The 16,143-nt window shown below is 52.9% G+C and overlaps 1 long non-coding RNA gene across 1 annotated transcript in view; it reads right to left on the reverse strand.

The window, feature by feature from the left end:
• Positions 1-12,107, reverse strand: part of LOC148221669 (uncharacterized) — a 19,755-nt gene extending 7,648 nt beyond the window's left edge. The window contains exon 1 of the long non-coding RNA XR_015807717.1: positions 11,861-12,107. This is a non-coding gene — a long non-coding RNA (uncharacterized LOC148221669). The remainder of the gene's footprint in view (positions 1-11,860) is intronic.
• Positions 12,108-16,143: the final 4,036 nt, after the last annotated feature.

Genomic DNA, 16,143 nt, shown 5'->3' on the forward strand with positions numbered 1-16,143 from the left:
CAATTGGAAGAAGATCTTAATTCAGCTTTACCAGGGTTTCTAAGGTTTGGGATGCAGACACATCCCAGCAAGCAGAGACGCTGTGTTTGCTGCCCTTGTCCCATTTCTGTGCCACTGCACAGTGCCAGCAGAATCCCAGAACTCCATCCTTTATTGCTCTCTACAACCTCCCTGCTCTCCACCCTTCAGGGGTTTGGTTTGGTGTCACTGTCTCCTCCCTGGTAACAAGTGACACAAGTGCCTCAAGTTGTGCCAGGGGAGGTTCAGGCTGGCTATGAGGGAAATTTTCTTCACAGAAAGGGTGCTCAGGCACTGGCACAGGTTGCAGGGCAGTGGTGGAGTCCCCAGCCCTGGAAGTGTGCAGAGATGAAGATTTTGGAGCAGCTTTGGGGGTGCCAGGATGCCAGGTTTACATGAAGACATTCCCATTCTTTCCCATGCCAGACCCTGTAAGAAGACGCTGATTTCTCTGTCCGTGGGGACAGAGAAGATCAAGGTCCAGACACGTCTCACATGGCAGCGCATCTGTCATGAGCTGGTGATTGTTACGAGCAATCTAAAATTTTAAAATTAAGCCCGTAAGTTCAGCTGAAAAATCTCATCCTGTGACTCCTGCCTCACACTCCATAACTCCTGTCTCAGTTACAGTGGTTCCTGTAGAAAAAACACCTGATTGCTGCCTGAGTGCTGAAAAACCTTCCTGGCTTCCAGCAGTTCTCTCCACTGCCTGCTACAAGTGTCTTCCCTAATTCCAGTCCCAATATTCTCTCTCTCTGTCTGTGGCATTAAAGAGCTGCCAAACCAGAAATGCTCTCCCTGTGATCTTGGCGCCTTTCCTGTGATGAGTTAAGCAGTGAGATCTCCATTCATCTCCACAAAAACACTGATCTTGCACCCCAGGAATTTTTATTCAGTGTGGCAGCATCTTCCAGGTCGTGCTCAGGACCCGTAGCTCATCTCAGCAGAAGGACATCAGTAAATCAGGGCACTCCTCTGAGTGGAGGCTCCTGCTCATGGCTGGCACTTCGGGGCCACAGGGGATTAGCTGAGGAGCGTTTTGAAGCTCTGGAAAAAATCTACATCTTAAAGACATTATTTGAATTCTGTTCAGTCCAAGCAGCCCTAATGATGTTACCCACAATATATCTTAATTTGATGTTGGTAATAAAGTTCAGTGTAGCTGGAGCACTACCATACCAATGTACCAACATACAAATGAATGTTACCCATGTCATTTAGTACCTCTGGCTGTTAAGGTGTCACTTAAGCCATATATTTAATAAATAGTTCCTTTTATGACTATAATACTGATAAGTAGTCAACTAATTTCCATGTATGTTGCATTCTATATGTTGCTAGGGATTTTACCAAGGCCGTCACCAATAGCAACTGGGACAAGGAAATAATACATTCAGGGGGCATTCAGAAAGATCTACAGCGTGGAATCACTTTGCAGCGATACAGGAGACATTAATCACATCGGTGGCTAATGGGAGGGCTTGATGTGATCAGTTTAAATCCCCTCTGACAGGAAAAGAAACCGCTCAGTGCTCAGCCCCAGATCTCCTCTCAAACTGGAGTAAAACTCGCCTGGAAACTTTTGCCAGGTTCACGATCCCAGCCTATTTTTGTCTCTGCAGCCCGAACTGCCTGGCTCTGATCAGGGAGCGCTGCAGCAGTGGGAGGGAGGCTTCAGAGACTTGTGGAGTCACAAAAGGTGCCAGAGAGCTACATCTTCTGGTGTGTTCCAGCAAGCGCGGAGCGCTGACCGTGTGCGGGCGGGAGCAGCGCTGGGGCCGGCACCTCGCTATGAGAGCCCAGGTACTGCCGGCTCCTGCTGCCCTGCCCTGCCCTGCCCTGCCCTGCCCTGCATTGCCCTGCCCTGCCCTGCCCTGCCCTGCCCTGCCCTGTCCTGCATTGCCCTGCCCTGCCCTGCCCTGCCCTGCCCTGCCCTGCCCTGCCCTGCCCTGCCCTGCCCTGCATTGCCCTGCCCTGCCCTGCATTGCCCTGCCCTGCCCTGCCCTGCCCTGCCCTGCATTGCCCTGCCCTGCCCTGCATTGCCCCGCCCTGCCCTGCATTGCACTGCCTTGCCCTGCCCTGCCCTGCCCTGTCCTACATTGCCCTGCCCTGCCCTGCCCTGCCCTGCCCTGCCCTGCCCTGCCCTGCCGCCTGTCCTGCCTTGCCCTGCCCTGCTCTGTCCTGCCCTGCCCTGCCCTGCCCTGCCCTGCCCTGCCCTGCCCTGCCCTGCCCTGCCCAGCCCTGCCCTGCCCTGCCCTGCCCTGTCCTGCCTTGCCCTGCCCTGCCCTGCCCTGCCCTGCCCTGCTCTGTCCTGTCCTGTCCAGCCCTCCCTCCCTGCCCTGCCCTGCCCTATCCTGCCTTGTCCTGCCCTGCCCTGCCCTGCCCTATCCTGCCTTGCCCTGCCCTGCCCTGTCCTGCCCTGCCCTGCCCTGTCCTATCCTGCCCTGCCCTGCCCTGCCCTGCCCTGCCCTGCCCTGTCCAATCCTGCCCTGCCTTGCCCTGCCCTGCCCTGCCTCGGCCCAGCGCTGCCTGTGGAATTACATCGCTCCCCTCTCCAGCAGGGGCTGCAGGGACAGCCAGGGGATCCCTGCCAGGAGTTCTGACCCGGCCCAAAGGAGCGTCCCCAGCCCCAAAGCTCCCTGTGTCCCTCTCGGGGCTGTTTTGGTGTCACTCTCTCTGCGCGTCAGGAATTCATTACGGTGCTCCCGCAGGACAGGGAGGTGACATCGGAGCACGGAGGTGACATCGGAGCAGGGAGGTGTCACCTGCCCGGGGTGGCCTCAAGCAGCTCGTTATTGTGTCTGGCTACAGTGAGAGGGGAGCCCCAGGCTGAAGTCGGTAGTGGCTTCTCACGACAGTCAATGACACAAATCCCCTTCCCCGGAGCTGGAAACACAAAAATGGTCAGGACAGCTCTGGGTGACACCCAGAGTTGTGAAACGCCCACAGCTGGAAGGGACCCACAGGGATCATGGATCCAGCCCCTGTCCCTGCACAGACCCCCCAACAATCCCAGCCTGTCCATCCCTGGCAGCGCTGTCCAAACACTCCTGGAGCTCTGGCAGCCTCGGGGCCGTGCCCATTCCCTGGGGAGCCTGGGCAGTGCCCAGCACCCTCTGGGGGAAGAACCTTGCCCTGAGCTCCAGCCTGAGCCTGCCCTGGCCCAGCTCCAGCCCTGCCCTGGGTGCTGTCCCTGTCCCAGGAGCAGAGATCAGAGCTGCCCTTGGGAGGAGCTGCAGCCCCTGGTGAGCTCTGAGCTCAGTTTACTTCACTCCAGCTGAACAAACCCAGTGCCCTCAGCTTCTCCTCAGCTAGGAGAAGACACTTGGCTGGTAAGGAATGGGAAGAGGCAGTGGTGGGCCAGGCCCACAATGCCATCTGTCACCTGTGTGCTCGGGGCAATGGCCTCCCTGAGGACCCTCCTCAGCTGCACAAGCAGAGTTTGGGACAGGTGAGCAGATTTGGACAGGCCCAGCTGCTGTGGGGGGGCAGACTGGCACATTTTTTCTGAATAACCTCAATCAACTCAACTTTGCATCTTCTTCCTAGGACGCCTCCAGGGACAACGGACGCATTTCAGATGGATCACCCTCCCTACAGGAGTCACCCCCAGACCATGGCCCCACGGCCCAGCTCCCTGTGGTAGGCATAGCCAGCTGGATCCACACCCCTGGCACCCACAGAACCTGCAGTTCCAGACTCCTGCAGCTCTTCCCAGTTCCTCTGAGGAGCACCTTTGGTGTGTAAAGATGTCACAGGTGGATGAGCTGGGAGAAGCTGCTAAGAGTGCAATTGGGGGAAAGGCAAAAGGAAAAAATGACTACCTGCTTTCTGAATAAATACAAGCAGAGCAAACCAGATGTGAAAACCTGGTCCTGTGCCCCTCGTGTGCCCTGGCTGAGGCACAGCATACACATTGCCTTGTCCCTGCAGGCCCTGCCTCTCTTGTCCACAGCCACAGCAAGGGGGTCCTTCCCTCCCTGCCCTCCAACCTCACCCCATGGCTCCTGCCCTGCCTCTGCTCCTGAGACTGTCCCTCACACACAGCTCTGCCCCTGCACCTCTCTGGTTTCCTCCTGCAGGAGCTTTGCTGCACACATCTGAGCATCCCTGCCACTGTTCCATGATGAAACTGTCACTGTCCCCAGGACCTGAGACTCCATGCCACCACAAGCCAGCTCCCTGTACCTGCCAGGTCCCTCCACGTCCTGCATGCACAAACCCTGCCAGCCACACCCAGCAGCACCCCCAGCTCCCTCCTCTGCCTCCCCGGCACCTTCCCCCAGGACACCCAGCCCCTGTGCAGGCAGCAATCCCCTCCTCAGCACTGGCTGCTTCCATCCCTGGGGCTGCAGGGGTCTCCTCCATGGAATTCAGCCACCCCCACCTGGCTAAATAGAGCCTGGACCTGGATCCTGGCAGCCACTCTTCTGTTCCCCGGGCCAAAGGCCAGGAAGAACCCTTTCCACTCTGGAGAAGGGACAGCACTGGAGATGTGTCCGAAGCACAGGCACAGCTCTGACAGCCCAGTGCTCCCTGTGGGGAGGGAATTATGCAGACTGCCCAGGTCACACAGCACCCAGCCAGAGCCTGTTGTGTGTGTGCAGTGTGGAGAGCTCTCACACTGCAGGCTGTGCCTTGCCAGAGTGCTGGTACCAACACTGGACATAATCCTGGTGCCCCAGGGGTACCCAGGGTACATCTGGTGCCCCCTGTGCCCATCACAGAGGTGTCTCACCCTTTGCAATTCAGAGATTCTATTGAGCAGACTGTCCCCAGTTCAGGCAGGTTTTCAGCAGTCAGTGCAGCAGGCAGGGGTGAGGTCTGTGCTGCCCAGTTATGGGGACATTGTTCCATGGTGAGGCTTTCTAATGTATTCCTTGCATGGTGCTGCATTTAAGCCACTCATTTCTGTGCCCAGCTCTCAGCATACCAATGAGCCAGGGCTGGAACAGCAAGGTGAAGCCTGAGCAGAGCTCTCCTCAGCCCTGGGAATGGCTCTGGCCTGTGCAGGATGTGGTGCAAACAGGGCCCTGCTGCTTTACCCTCCATGCAGCCGTCCTCACCCCCAGCAGTGTTGGGAATGCTGTCCAAGGAGTCTGGAGGAAGGCAGGGCCCTCCTGGCACAGGGGACACTCCCCAGGGGTGTTTGCAGCAGCAGCAGGACCCATTTGCCCTCGGGAAAATGATCCTTACCAAGCTCATCCTGGCAGCCTGCTCAGCTTCAGGCTGGTTCACAGATCTGCCAAAGACACTGCTCTCAGAAGACAAGTCCTCCAGGTGACACTGATTCCAGGGAAAAGGATCTCATGGACCATGCTGGATGCATCTTGCAACAGCCTTGGCTAGGCCAAGCTGTTTTTCCAGGACTTGTTCTCCTGCAGTGTTGTAGGTCCCCTGCAAATGCAGAGCTGAATGCACTCACTGAGGCTGGGAGGAGAAGACTCCATTTCCCAGGGTGCACCTGAAGAGACAGCAGCAAGGCAAAATTGATAGGGCCACTTCAAAAAATTGGACAGAAGATGGGCAACCACAAACAAAACATTGGAACACAACCACTGCTTCAACTGGGCCCTTTCCCACTGTGTGGGAATAAGGACTGGGTAAAGATTCTCTTTGAGGGAGAACTACAAACATCATCCGTGGGCAGCCTGTGGCTCCAGACCAGAGCCAGCAGCAGAACAGCTGCCTGAGGATAAAGGATGTTTCCAAGGAAAAGTAGTGGAAATCTTCCATCCAGGGGGATGATGTGCTTGGGCTGCAGCTGGATGCAGCATCTTTCCCACAGTAGCACCAGTTCTGCCTGTCTGGTCCAGATGGGCTGAAAATGCAAAATCCTGTGCAGTTTTGCAGCACTGGAAGCTCTCCTGCATTTCCATTGGCCAGCTCAGACAGCTCCTCCATGACCAAGGGGCTGAGCTTCAAGCACTTTCTTCACTCTCAGAGAATCCCAGGATGGTCAGGCACAGGATTGGGATCAAAGCTCCACTCTGGCACCTCTGCTCACACCCAAATCCTGGCCACCGAGCTGCCAGGACAAGCCTCCTCACATGGACCCAAGGAAATCTCTCATCTGGGTGGAAGATGCCACCACCAGCTCTGAGTAGTTAATTTTATTTTCCTAATGGGAGAAAAAAATGGTAGGAAAATCTGGTCTAGCAAATTTAAAAACCTGCATTTGCTGGCAAAATCCTGTAGCAGGCAGGGGATCTGTTCCTGATACCTGCAGGTCAAAATGCATCCAAGGAGAGAATGCAGGTCCTGGGCACCGGGGCACACATTTAGTGCTGGATGTTTTTTTTCTCAGGGCTGAGCTGCTTTTGCAGGTCCTGCTGCCCTTGCTGTTGCCATTTCTGGCAGTTCTGTTCTCCAGCTTCCACTGAAATATCGTGGAGAGTGTTACAGTCAGTAATTACTGAGCTGCAGTGGAGCTAATTGCCTCTTCTCTAAAGATTTGTCAGTTCCATGGAGCAATTCATATTAAATACCTGCAAGTGAGCTACTCAGGGTTGTATTTGTTAATTGATTTGAGTTGTTTCTATTAGAGACGGAGCTGTTCTGCTGCTCACTGGAATAATGCTGAGTCATTCATTTGCTCACACTGAAACTTACCAAAATAACGAGTTCTGTGTGGTGGAAACAGCTGTGGCTGTGCTCTTACAGCATCTGCCACGGGAGGTCTCTCAGCTGCACAGGTGTCCCCTCTTGTCACCATGTCACAGCAGTTGTCCTGGTTCTGTCACGTTCGTCTTCTTGAAGTGCAGCTCCAAGACAGCTGGAGAGGGACTGGGGACAAGGGATGGAGGGACAGGACACAGGGAATAGCTTCCCACTGCCAGAGGGCAGGGCTGGATGGGATATTGGGAAGGAATTGTTCCCTGGGAGGGTGGGCAGGCCCTGGCACAGGGTGCCCAGAGCAGCTGTGGCTGCCCCTGGATCCCTGGCAGTGTCCAAGGCCAGGTTGGACACTGGGGCTTGGAACAGCCAGGGATGGTGGAAGGTGTCCCTGGCCATGGCAGGGGGTGGCACTGGATGAGCTTTAAGGTCCCTTCCCACCCAAACCAGCCTGGGATTCCCCGATTTTTTGATTCCATGGTTCCACGGGTCACTGCTCACAGGAAGTTGCTGTGATCCACAGTCAGACCAATGTGCCTGAGAGCTTGGAGGGTGCTGGGATCGGGCCAGGACTGTGGCAGTGCCCAGGGAGCATTCCAGCCCCTTGGACAAGGACATGGAAAGCTGCTGGACACACCCCAGGTGAGAGTGAGATGGACCCAGTGTGAGTGTCTGAAGCAGCCTTGTGCTCCCACAGCTCTGGAGAGCATGGTGGGTCTGGGAAGTTCTGTGGGCTTCAGTTCCTCTGTGTTACAGCCCTACCTGCCCTCAGCATGTCCAGGGGTAGGGACAAAGCACGAATGTCACCCAGGATTTGTCTGCTGTCTAGCCCAGGCTGGGCTCCCTCACAGCACTGCTGCTGCTTTCCCAGGTCAGGTCTGTGTCCTGGGCCAGGTGAGGATTAAACCCATCACAGATTAGAGAAATGCACCCAACCAGATTCAGAGCATCCATTTCTGCCTCTGTCTCCTTGTCCAGCCCAGACTCTTCCCTCCCCGAGTATCCCAGAGCTCCATCCTGCCCTGCCCAGGTGAGGAATCTTTCCCAGCACAATGGGAGCAGTGCCAGGCCTGCTGTTTGGGGTTTGGTGTACCCTGGCAGAGCTCTGCATCCAGCCCCATCCCAGCAGGGCAGCTTCAGGGCAGTCCAGCAGTGTCCTGAGCCTGAACCCCACTCTGGCTGCTCAGCAGTGCCTGGCAGTGAGCTCTGCCATCTCCACACCTTTGGGATCATGGTTTGTCCACAGGACAAGGCAAAATGAAGCCTCCTTCGTTTGCCCAAGCCTGATCAAACAGTGACATGGATCACTGGGAGCCTCATGTCCAGGAAATTTGGACAGCTCAGGTGGATTGTGGAGCCACTCCAGTGACTGGAAATGGCAGGGATCCTTTAACCCTCATGGAAACTGGGCTGTAATGTTGGGAAAATACTAAGAAGGAGAATGAGAATAAGAATAAGAATAAGAATAAGAATAAGAATAAGAATAAGAATAAGAATAAGAATAAGAATAAGAATAAGAATAAGAATAAGAATAAGAATAAGAAAAAAAATAAATTCATGAACAGCATCTAAGGCAAAAGTAGAGCTCCAGCAAATCACGGGAGGCAGCTGACAGTGCCAGAAGGGCACAGAGTGTATTTCAGGAATTAACAAACCCACTGGCATTTCCTTCTGCTCCGTTAGAGAGCAGAGGCAAGGCAGGAGTGGGGGAAGCAGAGCAGAGGCGAGAGCCTCTCAAACAGAGCTCAGCCAGTGGGGCTGGCACGGGGCCAGCTGTGATACATCCCTAATCCTGGGCAAACCAGTGTACTACATGCTAAATATTAAAGGCAGGAATCTATAAACGTGCAGGAAGATGGAACTGTGACTATCAGAATCGCAAAAAGACACTACTGGAAGGATTGATTGCTGTGTTTTTTTAATAATAGAAGCCCCTAATTAGTGCATGAAAGGCCTGTGATAGCAGCAGCCTGTCTGAGTTTTATTAAAACATCTGATGCATTGTCTCACGAAGCCACACTTGAAAAATTAATTCAAACTGACTTGGCTGTAGCTGGAGTCACATGGGCTGGGGATGAATGGAGATCCAGGGAGTGCAATAATAAGCTATTATCTGTGGCACGGAGCTCATTTCTATCCAAATGAAGCCTGCTTTGTGCAGAACACGGGCAGCTCTCAGCTCATTTTGTCAGGCAGGAGTGCCTCCTGCGAAGCCACCCAGTGCCACTGAAACCCACCCTGAGCCTGGAGAGCTCTTTTCTCCATGCCATCAGTATCTGTGGAAAGGAGGCAGCTTTTGGAAGTGTCAGGGATTTCACAGCTGGCGTGTTTGCTGCCTGCCTGCCTGGGTATGCCTGCTGTCTGTAACTCTCACAACTTCCCTCTCAAGTCAGCTGATACCTCATGTTTTTTCATCAAGCCCCAGCTGCTGAATCCGTGTAGTTTTCTCAGAATATCAAAAGTAGATTTCCAACCTTTCCTTTCTCTGAAAAAAACATGGAAACCCTCCAGTGCCCATTAACACACGTTCACTGGATAACTTGATTATTTTCTGCTGGTTTCTCTGTGGTTTTTGATGTTTTCCCAGTACTTTCTCAGCATGCAGGTCACTATTTTTGGATGCTGAAGGGAATCATGATGGTTTTCATTCATGGTTTAATTGTTGCTCTCTGGTAAAACGTCTCAGTACCCCAATAAAGGTGAACAAGTTGTTCTACCTGGCCCAGCACATTCAGGGAATGGTTAATTAGCAGTCAGCCATCACAACAAACAGCCTTTGGTAACACTGGAGAGTAAAAATTATTTCCCTGCACCTCCAGCATCCATATGAATAATGAATCCATTTGCAGGACTGAGCATCAGCTCATGAATGAAACCTCAACCAAGGAGCACTGAGAAATAAAACAAAAATTAATCATTGTGAGCTGTTTTCATAACGGCACAAACTCCGAGCTCAGGGGGGACCATCGCTCAAGCCGTGAAGGAGAATGAGTCTAAGGAAGATTGTTGCAAGTTTTCTGCCCTAGCAGAAACAAGAAAGGTTATAAAAAAGCTCTGTTCTCCTTTGCAGCCTCTGTTCCCATTTCTGCAGTCAGGGTGTGTGATTACAGCAAACTTCTGAGCTGAAATTAAGGATTTTCTTTAGAATCTCCTGTTTAAAAATGGAGCATGGCATCCAGATGAATATTTTCTATCATATTTTATCGTGAAAAATGTCAGCCAAAAGTTTCAGCCTCATGTAAATAAAGAATCAGATCGGTTTGTCAAGTATCAGAACTGCTTCAATGCCTTTTGCTTTCCTTTTTGAGCATATTAGAGCAACCAGAGCTAGGAAATGATACGTGTAAGATTCCTTGCTAGCAGCAGATCAGAAAAACGTCAGATAAAAGTAGCAATGTATTGGGTATAAAGGGTTCCTGGAGGTTTAAAAGCTTCCCTGGAGATGGCACCTATGACTGAGGATGAGCTTTGTTTGCTCCATGTAAGCCCAGAGTTCCCAGCACTGGAGAAGACAAGTGAAAAGGCTCTTTTTCCTGGAGGGAACTTCAGCACAGGGTAATTCCAATGCCTCTTCCCAAATTCCTTGCTCTTGGAGAAAGCTTATGAGGAAGAGCCAAAGCCAAAGCAATGGGAATGCTGCTGGCAGGCAGGGAGAGGCCAGGCTGGGAGCTGGGTGTTCCCATCGTATGGAGTGTTGTCTGTGTCCCAGGCAGCTGGGGGCACCTGGCAGGTGCCACCCAGGAGTTCCCTCAGCTGAACTGCTCCTGGGGAAGGACACACGGGATGGGCTGGCACCTCTTCCCACTCGGAAGCTGCTGTCTACAGTGATGAGGCTGGTTTGGGAGAGCTCTTACACTGCTCCTGGGAATGTTCTCAGTCCTTGTGGATGTCGGAGTTGGACTCACTTGTGGGTGCCTTCCAGCTCAGTATTTCCTACAATTCCATGCAATGTTACCATTTTGGGCTCACCCTCACACCAAACCATCCCTGCCGGACTGGTCTGGAAATAGCCAAGCTATAAACTGCCATTTATTCTCCTGACAAAGGTTTTGGTCTGGCTCAATTGGCTGGGCTAAGCTTTAGGGAGGAGAAGGGGCCCCTGTCCACCAGTGGCTGGGAGCCAAGGCAGATCCTGCAGCACTGTGCAGCCCTGTCACTGCCACACTGATGGACAAGTGCCTGGGGGTGTCCTGCCCCCACTGCCCTGCCAGGCACAGGGAGCTGTTTCAGGGAGCTGTTTCTGATTTAAGAAATGTGTTGGTTTTCCCCAAAACAAGTGCTGAAGGCTCTGCCCACTCTCAGAAGTGCAGCAGTCCATAGAGAGCTCTCCTGTTTTGCTGGGGATGGGATGACAATTCTCTGTCACCGCCCTGCTGCCCACCAGGCACGGTCAGCACATCAGAGCCCCTGGGGGAGGAATGCAGAGCAGCCTTCCCAAAGAGCCCATAGATCCTCTTGGACACTGAACACCCTACACCCCTCTGCCCCTGGGGTCACAGCCCACAGGTCTGTGGCCACCACAGCAGCCACAAAACCCCAAGCAGAGCTGTGCTGCTCTCCTTCACTGGCCAATCTCTGCTGTGCCAGCACAGGGGTACCCAGGGAAGAGACTCCAGCATTGCCCTGGGCAGCTGTGCCAGTGCCTGACCACCCTTTCCATGGAGGAATTTTCACAAAATCCACCCTGAGCCTCCCCTGGCCCAGCCTGAGGCCGTTCCCTCTCCTCCTGTCCCTGTTCCCTGGGAGCAGAGCCCGACCCCCCCGGCTGTCCCCTCCTGTCAGGGAGTTGTGCAGAGCTACAAGGTCCCCCCTGAGCCTCCTTTTCTCCAGGCTGAGCCCCTTTCCCAGCTCCCTCAGCCTCTCCTGGGGCTCCAGCCCCTTCCCCAGCTCCCTTCCCTGGACTTGCAGATGCTGAGCCGTGACTGGGTCCTGCTCGGTTCATTCCTCTCCTACACCTGCATCCTCCGGGATCCCGCTCCTTTCTCACCATTCCCACACCGCCCTGGCTGTGCATCATCTGCTGCACCAAAACGAAGAGTGCTGGCAGCAGGAGCGCTGTGAAAGTGCAGGACTCGCTGCATCTCCTTTCCCCGAGAGCCCCGACCCCGCAACAGACCCTGCCCGGGAGGGAGGAGGGGGCACCTCAGCCCAGCCCAGCCCATCACCCCGGGCTCTTAAACCTGGAGCAAATTGAGTGTATTATTACTTTTTCTTTCCTAATTGTTACCTCTTGAACGGCTGCAGCAGGAGGCGATACCCGGGAACAAAGACCTGGAAATAACCAGCGACGGGAGCTCCAAATCACTGCCGGCAATTTAAGTGGCACTTGAGCGAGGTCATCTGAGGCAGAGTTAAACCTGAGGCTTTCCAGGCAGGAGCCGTAGCCAAGGAAAACCCCAAGGAGTTCAGCAGGATCCCAGGAAAAGAGTTGAGCGTGCACTTCCAGACTGGCGAGGCACTGCCGAGTGAGGAGAGTGAGGGATACAGAGAGTCTGGCGAGGCTTATCTGCCTGGGAAAATAATTTCCAGTGTGCCAACAGCTCCCTGTGGGGCTGCCTTCATCATCACGGGGACTCCGAGGGGCCCTGCAGAAGCTGGGGATGCGGGAGAGAATCAGGACCTTGGAGGGACCGGGGGCCGGCTCAGCTCCCACCGCCGGGCACTGCTGGGAACCCACGGGGCAGGGCTCGGGTGCTGCTGATGTTTGGTGTCACACTGGAGCCACATCCCCTGAAATAACATGGAAAAACTCCCACATGGCATCCCAGAGTTCAGCATAGCCCAGAACCTCCTGTCTGGGACCAGTGTGGGACCCACCTGGAGCACTGGATCCAGCCCGGAGGCCCAGCACAGGAAGGACCTGGAGCTGCTGGAGAGAATCCAGAGGAGGCCACAGAGATGCTCCAAGGGCTGGAGCCCCTCTGCTCTGGAGCCAGGCTGGGAGAGCTGGGGGGTTCATCTGGAGAGGAGAAGGATCCAGGGAGAGCTCAGAGCCCCTTCCAGGGCCTAAAGGGGCTCCAGGAGAGCTGGAGAGGGACTGGGGACAAGGGATGGAGGGACAGGACACAGGGAATGGCTTCCACTGCCAGAGGGCAGGGCTGGATGGGATATTGGGAAGGAATTGTTCCCTGGGAGGATGGGGAGGTTTCAAGATGAGCTCCAAGGTCCCTTCCAACCCAAAGCACTCTCTGAGTCCGTGATACGATTCCATGAGTGTGGCCCATGGCAGGAAGAGGAATAGCTGGGTCCAGAGGGATGGATCCTAAGCCCAGGAGTGAAATCTCCCAGTTGGTGCCTTTGCAGGAGTGTACCCACCCAGTGACCCCCTGTGGTGGCAGAGCAGCACCAGGGTCCCAATCAGTGCAACAAATCCAAGCCATCACCCACAGAACGTGGGATCATTCCCAGAACCTCACAGGAAGTTGCCCCTGTCACTGCCCAACTCCCTGGAATACCTCTTGGGAATCCTGGGAACCTCGGGAGCATTGAGCTGAGCCACAGAAGACATTCAGCAGATGGAGGAGCCTGATTCCCACACTACCCCTTCTCATGCATCCCAAAGAGGAACTGTCACCATTTCAGAGCAGCAGCACTCCAGCCTCCTCTTTCTGTCCCATCCAGCAGCAGGGAGACACTGGAGTTCTGGCTCCAGTTCCATCACTGCCTCCTGTGCTGTGTGACATTCCCAAGTAGTTTCTGACCCAAGGATGGGGTTCCCTTGGGAAATGGCTGTTCTCAGCACCCACTCTGGGCACAGGCAGCTCACTGGGTTAAATTCCAGCACCTGAGGCCACGCCAATGGCTAATGAGGGCTAGAGGTGGTGTCCCTTTCCAGGGGAAAGAAGCAGGACAGTTATGCTAATTAATGTGTTGCCGAGGTGCTCCTACCTGGAACTGCAGCATCTGCAGGTGCCTCGAGGCAGGGATGGATGCTGCTCCTCAGGGCCCAGGCCTGTGCAGGGAGGAGTGGCTCAGATTGAGGAGTCAGTGTCAGAACAACCTTAGCCAGTGCTTCTAAAAACTACCCCCAAATTAAGAGCTGTCCACAGCTAGAAAATAATGCAGTACTGTTAACTTTTATTTGCTAAAAAATAATTTTTGGAAAAAAACCACAAATATTAAAACCCTTATTTAGTGAGAACATGACAGCACATGACAACTCTTTTTGAAGTGTCACCAGGTAGAGAAGCAGAGCTGCAAACACTGCCCTGCCAACATTCTGCATGCAGCACCGTGCCTGAGCCCACGCTCCCAGGATTGCCTCACTCACAGACAACACAGGACAACAACAGGAGCTAAATTAGGATAAATTACATCAGCAGCACAATGTTTACAGGGACTGGTAATTCACCCCTAGCAGCAAATTACTTTTACAGCAAGAATCGGCTTTTCATGGGCTTGGCTATTGTGAAGGAGGGAGCCTCCACTGGAATGCAGATGGAATTTACCTTGGAATGGTTTAGTCACCCACAGAGATGTGAGAGAGGTGGATGGATGGATGGATGATGGATGGATGATGGATGATGGATGATGGATGATGGATGATGGATGGATGATGGATGGATGATGGATGATGGATGATGGATGGATGATGGATGATGGATGGATGGATGGATGGATGGATGATGGATGGATGATGGATGGATGGATGGATGGATGGATGGATGGATGGATGATGGATGGATGATGGATGGATGGATGGATGGATGGATGATGGATGGATGGATGGATGATGGAAGGATGGATGATGGATGATGGATGGATGGATGGATGGATGGATGGATGGATGGATGGATGGATGGATGATGGATGGATGATGGATGGATGGATGGATGATGGATGGATGGATGGATGGATGGATGATGGATGATGGATGGATGGATGGATGGATGGATGGATGGATGGATGGATGATGGAAGGATGGATGATGGATGGATGATGGATGATGGATGGATGATGGATGGATGGATGGATGGATGGATGATGGATGATGGATGATGGATGGATGGATGATGGATGATGGATGATGGATGGATGGATGGATGGATGGATGGATGGATGGATGATGGATGATGGATGATGGATGATGGATGGATGATGGATGATGGATGGATGGATGGATGGATGGATGATGGATGGATGATGGATGGATGGATGGATGATGGATGGATGATGGATGGATGATGGATGATTGATGGATGGATGGATGGATGGATGGATGGATGATGGATGGATGATGGATGGATGATGGATGATTGATGGATGGATGGATGGATGGATGGATGGATGATGGAAGGATGGATGATGGATGGATGGATGGATGGATGGATGGATGATGGATGATGGATGATGGATGATGGATGATGGATGATGGATGATGGATGGATGATGGATGGATGGATGGATGATGGATGATGGATGGATGGATGGATGGATGATGGATGGATGGATGGATGGATGGATGGATGATGGATGGATGATGGATGGATGATGGATGGATGATGGATGGATGGATGATGGATGATGGATGGATGATGGATGGATGATGGATGGATGGATGGATGGATGGATGGATGATGGATGGATGATGGATGGATGGATGGATGGATGGATGATGGATGGATGGATGGATGGATGATGGATGATGGATGATGGATGGATGATGGATGATGGATGATGGATGGATGATGGATGGATGATGGATGATGGATGGATGGATGGATGGATGGATGGATGGATGGATGGATGGATGGACACAAAGGCAAGAAGATATCCAACCTAACATCTGTCTTTCTTTTAAGTGATGGTATTTACAGAGGACTTTTAGAGAATTGTATGATACAAAAATTCAGAATTATACTCTGTAGTTTCATTGGGTAATTGAACCAATTACAAAGTTGAAAAAATCCCAGCCAGGGCTGTCCTGGAGTGAGGTGCTCTAACAGAATGATGCATTTGCAGATGACACAAACACATCCTTCTTCTCCCATTCAATTTAAAACTTACTCTGAAGGCCCCAAACTGTTTACTTGCAATGCAGCACAAAAATGGGCTCATCCCAACTGGGAAACTGTCAGACATCCTTCATTGCCAACATAAAAAAACTCCCACTAAAGGAGCAACAAGTGGCTCAGCAAATCAGAGATCACTGCAGACAGCCAACATGCACTTGCAGCCTCAGAATTGGTTATCCACAAACCAGCAACATATGGAGTGGGGGTACTTCATCAGATTTTGAGAAATTATCCAGAAAATAATTTGGTTGTTTTAGAAACCTTGCAAAGAAGTTCACAGAAAGATGTTGACAGTGTAGGGATGTCCCTTTCCAAGCAGATTTACATAGAACAGATTTCAGAACTGGGATCTAGAAGAATTTGGGAAGATGGGCAGGAAGGCAGAAGAAAGAGGAAGAGCTGCTCCCACACTGCTCCTGAAAGACACAGTAAATGGTGGGCTGGACAGAAAATCCAAAGGCACCTGTGAAGTCACAACTGTCCTTCTAAAAGGGAC

The sequence above is a fragment of the Sturnus vulgaris genome, chromosome 19 (assembly GCF_052056855.1).
Source record: "Sturnus vulgaris isolate bStuVul1 chromosome 19, bStuVul1.hap1, whole genome shotgun sequence".
Classification (NCBI taxonomy): Eukaryota; Metazoa; Chordata; class Aves; order Passeriformes; family Sturnidae; genus Sturnus; species Sturnus vulgaris.